The sequence below is a fragment of the Nicotiana tabacum genome, chromosome 19 (genome assembly GCF_000715075.1).
Source record: "Nicotiana tabacum cultivar K326 chromosome 19, ASM71507v2, whole genome shotgun sequence".
NCBI classification, from domain to species: Eukaryota; Viridiplantae; Streptophyta; class Magnoliopsida; order Solanales; family Solanaceae; genus Nicotiana; species Nicotiana tabacum.
Window position 1 is genome coordinate 119,537,204 of NC_134098.1, and position 7,734 is coordinate 119,544,937.

Sequence of the window (7,734 nt, forward strand, 5' to 3'; positions counted from 1 at the left end):
CCTTTAATTGGGTTAATCAATCTCTCGATTGACCCAATTCCTTGTTCGCCAAGTTTTCCTAGACCAAGTCTCTCTTTCTCAAGTAGATACTAAGTCAAATAGGCATGAACTAATGTTTGCAACTATTAATTCCACAAATTAAAGCATGAACTAGGCTAAATAATAAACACCCAATCATAAACAAGCACTAAATTAGATACCCATAAGGTTTACACACTAGGGTTGGGTCATAACCCTAGTAAAACTCTAGCTACTCATGCTTGGGTTTGAAGAAAAAGAAGAATAAAGATTAATTAAACTCATAATGTAAGCTTAAAATAATAAAATCTATTGTAAAATACACCAAAATATAGGAAATTTCCAAAAGAGGCAAAGTAAAACGGCTAGAGTAATTGCTGATGTCGAAACTTGAGCTAAATTTGAGAAACTCTTCTATATATACAAGTTTGCAAATCTCTTACAAAAATGCCCCTCGGGAGGTTCTGCGGCCGCACAATTTCCTGTGCGGTCTGAAGATTTCTTCATCTTGGCAGGAAGTGGGGTTTTGAGTCCACACATTTCTGAACTGCGGCCGCGACGTAATCTTTTGCGGTCCGCACAATTATGTCTGCGGTTGCAATTCATCCTTCTGCGATCCGCATATTTATGCCTGCGGTTGCAAGACACTTCTTCTGCGGCCGCACAATTTCTGTGCGGTCCGCAATTCTCAGAGGCCAAAGACTTGTAAATTTGCACTCTCTGATCTTGGATTCCAGCCCAGCTCTTTCGGCCATACAATTCATATGCGGACCGCTATTTGCACGAATGTCTGCTGACTTTTCCTTCTTTGGTTGCGGCTGCAAGTGGAATTCTGTGGTCTGCAATTGCTTTTGCGGCCGCTGAATTCCTTCTGCGGACCATACATTGTGTGCTTCTGTGCCCTTTGTTGACTTATGCTTGGACTACTCCTCTTTGAGTCGGATTTCATCTTGGGAGCCTAACTTCTAGCATTTCTACAATTTTTCACAATTTCATTAGTTTCTGGAACACAATTCAATACTTTTGGGCTAAAACAAAAGCTAAAAGGCGTTAATAAGCAGTCAAAATCCCCACTTATCAACCATTGATAATGTTCAGCTGCTAACTCTTCAATCGTTTTCTTAGGCTGGTTGTACTCTATCTTCACAACATTTAGAGTGCAGTATCCGCAGTATCTTCTCCAACTTGTTAGGTGCTACAAAACAAATCTTGAAAAGAAGTTAACTAATAAAGAAAATAAAATAAAAAAAGAAATAGAAAAGAAAAAAAAAACTAAAACCTAATTCCTCAATTAGCACCAAAATTTGACAAGCTCGAAACATACACTTAAATTATGCTCGCTAATCAAATATAGTATAGTATAATATTGTATCCACATGGAGTGGATTTAAATAGTATTCTTGTAGTTCCTAGCTTGATTGCTATCCAAGAGGATCAACAATTAAGATTTATATGATTTCTAACTAAAATTAACTAAGAATATCAAGCTATTGACTAATGACAATTGAAACAAGGAATAAGCAAAGAAAGTTATCAGTGGAAGAAAGTAGGGTTTTGATAGGATAGGTGCAAGATAATTGTTTCGGATCTAGCTCTAGATAATTCACTTCTAATGTTTAAGTGAGTCTCTCGAATTCACTCAATTATGAGTTTACACGTTCAACAGAAACTCCTCTCTCGATTAAGTCTCAACCTGACGAGATGAACCAATTTAAGCTCTGTGAAGATATGCAAGAATGCATAGTGGATTGGTCTTTAGGATAACCTCTCTCAATTATCCTACCTAACTAGGTTTAATCAATGATTCAACTAGCCTCTTCCGATTACTAAAAAGAATTAATGAACTCAACCAACAATATAATGCAAAGATATCACAAGTTATGCCTCTCTCGATTACATGAACAAGTGAATATAAAAGCAATAATTAAATCATCCAAAAACTCTTCAATACATAAAACTAGAGTTATAATCAACAAACAATCATCAACACACCCAATCCATCAAACCCTAAAGGGAACTACTCCATAACCATGGAGAAATACATCACAAATATAATTAAATTATAGGAAAACATAGATTCGATCCAAACTCGGGTCTTGAGTGAGGAAGGAATGATGAAATTCCTTTGCTTGTGTTCTTCAAACTCCTCCTTAGCTTCCTTAGGTCGAAAGTATGTCAAAAGTCCAGAAAATAATGTTTTCCATGTATTTATACCAAGTTGGGTCGAGTCTGTAACTACTCAACCACTCATTTTGCTTTCTAGATCCATGTTCCCCTAATTAAGACTCCCCGTATGTGCTTTTACTATTTTTTGACCCGCGGGGACGATTAGTTCGGGCTTAGAAGGGTTCGGGTGAAAATCGGAACACTTAGTTCCTTAATATTGGCTTAAAAGGGGGTTAAGCTTGACTTGGGTCAACATTTGTAGTAAACGACCTCGGAACGGTATTTGACGGTCCCAATAGGTTTGGATGACCTGTGAGCGTCTCGACGCATACAGTTGAAAGTTGGCGCATTGAAGGTTTTAAAGTTCTTTAATTGAGGTGCCTCTGACCCATTACATTAAAATTGTAATTTACCACAGCATTCACTTCTTCAATTGAGGCCTAACACTTATGAGTAGGATGTACTCTTCCATATATATCACAAGCTACATGAGTCTCGCTTTGTATCGAGGCTAAGGTCATATTCCTTGTCTCTTTGGCCATAGCATCAAGCTGTACCTGCACAGATGTGTTAGCATCAACTTGGTGAACACTAATTGCTCTTCTTCTTTCAGCACTCTCAGAGGGCCATTAATTAGCATCTTCAGATAACTCATCAAGAATCGTAACTCTTTCCTCTGGAGTCTTCTTCATCAATGGGCCTCTAGCTGGATTGCTCAATGTTCTATGTGAGGCTGGTGTCAATCCATCCCAAAAGTCCCGGAGTTGCATCTAGAGTTCAATTCTGCTATGTTGACACTTCCTAACAATCTCCTTGAATCTCTCCCATGCTTCAAAAATAGTTTCATTCTCTTTATGGCAGAAGTTATGGATTTCTCTTCTAAACTTGCTCAATTTAGCTGAGGAGAAATACTTATCAAGAAATTTTCTTATCATCTCCTCCCAAGTTTTAATTGATCCCGTGGGGAAGCTTCGAAGCCACTGCTTAGCATCATCTTTGAGTGTGAATGTGAATGCCCTTAAGTTCACTGTATCTTGTGACACACCATTATATTGAAAGGTGTTCATAATCTCCTCGAAGTCCATTACATGTATATTTGGATCTTAGTTTGGCTTCCCTCTGAAGACACATCAATTCTGAAGAGTTTGAAGCAACCCTTGCTTCAGCTCGAAATTATTTGCTGCAATTGGAGGTAGGCTAATACTTGATAAACATTGATTGTAGACCGGTCTAGCATGATCGAACAATGATCTTCCAGGCATGGGAGTTATATTTTTGAACTGGTCTGCACCCAAGGGTTGATTTTGAGCAATTCTACGACCTCTCTCTTCTTCATAGATAATCTGTGCATCTCTAATATCTGCTTCTTCAGCATCTCGTGCAGCTTGTTCTTTTAGTTGGGCTACTTCTCTTGTAGCCAAATCTACATTATCATCATTGATACCAGCCATATCTTTGGGTGAGGATTGCCCAACCTTTTCTAACGTCTCGGTGAGAATTCTTTCCTTCTTCAGCTGTCGCAGTTGTTTTTCTGTCTCTGGCTTGTATGGTAGCACTTCCTTCACAAAAGTTCGAGTCATGCACCAATCTAACGTGTAGCCTACACACAGTCAACAACACCAAATGTAAACAGAGAAAAATAAAATAAAAATAAAAATAAAAATTCCCGAATTAGCACTACAAACTATTTCAAACACCATTAATTGCCAATCCTAGGCAACAGAGCCAAAATTTGTCGAGCTCGAAACATAATTTTAAATTATGCTCTCTAGTGAAAGATAGTATAGTATAATATCGTATCCATAGGGATTGGATTTATACAATATTTTTGTAGTTTCTGGCTTGATTTCTATCCAGGAGAATCAACAATTGAGATTTACATGAGTTCTAACTAAAATTCACTAAGACTCTAAAGCTATTGACTAATGACAATCGCAACAAAGGTAAGTAAGGAAGATATACAAGGGATAGGTGCAATATAATTGTTTGGGATATAACTCTAGATAATTCACTTCTAATATTTAAGTTAGTCTTTCGAAATCACTCAATTATTAGTTCAAACGTTCAGCAAAAACTTTTCTCTCGTTTAAGTCTTAGCCTCACAAGATGAACCAATTTAAGCACGTGAAGATATGCAAGAATTTGCAGTGGATTGGTCTTTAGTAAAACCTCTGTCGATTATCCTCCTAACTAGATTTAATCAATGACTCAACTAGCCTCTTTCGATTACTAAGAAGAATTAATGAACTAAACCAACAATATAATGCAAAGATATCACAAGTTATGCCTCTCTCGATTAGATGAACAAGTGAATATAGATGCAATAATTAAATCATCCAATAATGCTTAAATACATAAAACTAGAGTTATAATCGACAAATAATCATCAATACACCAAATCCATCAAACCCTAAAGAGAACTACTCCATAGATATGGAGCAATTCATCACAAATATAATAAAAGTATAGAAAAATATAAATTCAATCCAAACTCATGTCTGGAGTGAGGAAGGAATGATGAAATCCCTGTGCTCATATTCTTCCAACTCCTCCTTGGCCTCCTTAGGTAAAATATGTGTCCAAAATCCCGAAAATAATGTTTTTCCATGTATTTATACCAAGTAGGGTAGGACCCAGATGAAATCACTTTCTACTAGTCGAAATAGGAAAAATACTCTGTAAACCCTGCACGGGAGCACCGCATGGGGTGACGCACCATGCAGGGAATTAGTGGGAAAATTTGGATAGTTGATTCTGACAGAAAGCATGAAATTTTCACATCCGCGGTGCGCCACGCGCCACACTAGTGAGGATTTCTCAGAGTACGGATTTTTCCGTGCGTTTTGACATCTACACATGGTCCTCGACCCTCGAACACAATCCCGGCTTAATCCTTTCTGCTTTTACTCAAACTTTAAAGCTCCAAATCACTCAAATTAGCTCCATAACATCTACATCACTCGAAATCACTCCTACAAGGTATGAAACACACAATAAGTGCAAAACACTACAAATTAAAGCTCAAACATGTATAAAGTGCAGTAATTTAGAGTGCAATAAATGACTAAAATACAAGATTATAGCCTACCATTAACATTAAAAATTGTATGTTAGTAATAATTCAAGGAATCTAGTGGACTTTATGTGCACATATTAATAGTTTTCTTATCTACTTTTATTATTAAAATATCTTCATCGTACGCGAGCTTTTTCTGCAGGAAAAAAGTATTGTTATTGATCATATTCATTAGGCTGAAGTTTCAGTTCCCTTGTGTAGTTTTCAGGTTATGGCACTGATAATAAGATCACGGGGTGAATTGTAGTAGATTTGTAAAACTTAGTTGACTATGAGATAACTTAGTCGACTAGACTTCACACAGAAATAAATTGTGCAAACAGAAGAGTAAAGGAGACACAACAGTTTTTATACTGGTTCAGTACCAGTGTGGTACCTACGTCAAGTTCCGTTAGGTCACAATGGTTCTCTTAGATCTTCAGTAAGCATTTACAACAGTGATGATTTTAGTACGTTCACCACCAACAATATACAACAACAATGTTTCTTTCTAGTGTTGACACAACTCTTGTTTTGATTTCTAACTCTTCCTATCTTTTGTGATACTTGTAGACTCAAGAATACATTGTTTGTACTAAGACCTAGAAAGGTGTAGAAACAGATGTGAAGTTGGATGATTTGTTTTTCCCTTCTACTTCTTCATTTATATGCTTGATGAGTCTTCTGATTCCTTGTTTTCTGGGACCACATAGGAGTAATGATTTGAGATCTTTCCTTGCGAGGCATAGATATCTAAGAGACCCAAGGGTAGCCTCATGAATCTAGCTTGAGAAGTGTGGCTAGATTCATTCTTAACTTGAAGAATTGGTTGCTCCAATTATCCTTAATTAGAGATTCCGCAGATTGTCCTTTGATTTGATCTATATCCTTCATTAGCTCTCTTCCATTTCTTGCACGCTTAAGGATCTTTAGCATGTATGATTGATTGACTTTTCTTATTTGTTCTTTGATTGATTGATTCTCTTTCCATTTCATGCAAAGTTCTAAAAATATAGCCGTTGGCTTCCTCTGATTTCCTCATAGGATTTTCTTTCCTTGCATTCATCAATGTCGTTCTAATCTGCACAAAATGAGATGTAATTAGTCAAGGATCTTTTGATTATTGATCATTGTTAAAATTATAAATATAACAATCTACCCCTTTTTTATGATGACAATAATCCAAAGAGAGTTCGACTAATTTAGGGGATACTTCCCTTTACGAGTGTACTTCTACTTCCCCTGACTTTGAGCTCTGTTGTTCCTTGTTTGTTGCTCCCCCTGTCTTTGTACCCTTTTTCTTCTCCCCCTTTGACATCAATTAAAAAGAGTAAAAGGAGAACAATAGCTAATAATAGTACTAGTTAAGCAGGCAAAAATATATATACAACTAGTAGTTATGTCGGGTATAGTCGACTAACATGCCCATCCAGACACATCCAAAAGAAAAGTTTTAACATCCTACACATAAAACAAAATAAAAAGGATTGTTTAAACAACCCAGAAACTTAATTCCGTCAAAGGAAATACTTCAAGGTGTTGATCACTTTGGTGCAGAAGCTATCATAGGAGGCAACAATCTCCTTAGTGACTTTGGTCAGCTTCTCAATTACATCCTGCATAGCCCTGATTCCTTGCCTCTTTATGGCTTGGAGAGTGATCCTTAACCTAGCCACATCTGCTCCAGTTTCCTTTGTTACTTCCCTTATCTTGTCCACCTATTCCTACATAGAGATTAGTAGTTGTTTTCCCGGTAATGGAACCAACTTATCTGAGGAAGAGGATTTACTGGCTTTAGATTTAATCCCTCCAATGCCCTGTTGAGGAGTGGATTCTGGTGCCTTGTCTTTCTTTAACCAAGTTCCGTCAGCCAAGGTATATCCCATCATGGCAAATTCAGTCTTGTCATATGTGTTGGAGATGGTTTTAGAGGCATAGAGAGGCAGATCAACTTTCATAGCTTGCAAGATATGATAGATTAGTAAACCATAAGGAAAACTGTTAGCAGAAGATCAGACATCCTTGATGCTTTCAAGCATGTACTGACGCACCCAAGCAAACCATTTAATAGCCTTCCCGGTCATAAGACAGTACAAGACAAAGACATCTCGAAAAGACATGGTTCTAAGTGAACCAGTACGAGGTAGCAAGGTGGTAGCAATAATGTGGGCTAGTACACAATGCTCAAATTCATATTTTTGGGACCAATGTCAGGGGGTTTTCAGACAACACACTTTTTTCTTCCTCAAACGACACTTCAAAATTATCAGCCAAGAATGTTGCACAAATAAACTATACCCAACAAACTTTGTTGCAAATATTTTCTCAAACCGATAATCATCAAGAATAATGCGAGTTACCAAAACCATGGATTCTAAATCATATTTATCATTCACAAACAGATTTTCATAAAACATAGGCACATGCTCTTCATAGACAGTGTCACCAACAGTAGCAAATAAATAGACAAGTTTTTGAGTTTCAAACACAAAGAT

At 37.0% G+C, this 7,734-nt stretch overlaps 1 non-coding gene across 1 annotated transcript; it reads left to right on the top strand.

Moving 5' to 3' along the window:
- Window positions 1-2,964: 2,964 nt before the first annotated feature.
- Window positions 2,965-3,071, top strand: LOC142174081 (small nucleolar RNA R71). The gene has a single exon (XR_012703431.1). It is a non-coding gene; the product is annotated as a small nucleolar RNA R71 (small nucleolar RNA).
- The last annotated feature ends 4,663 nt before the right edge of the window (window positions 3,072-7,734 follow it).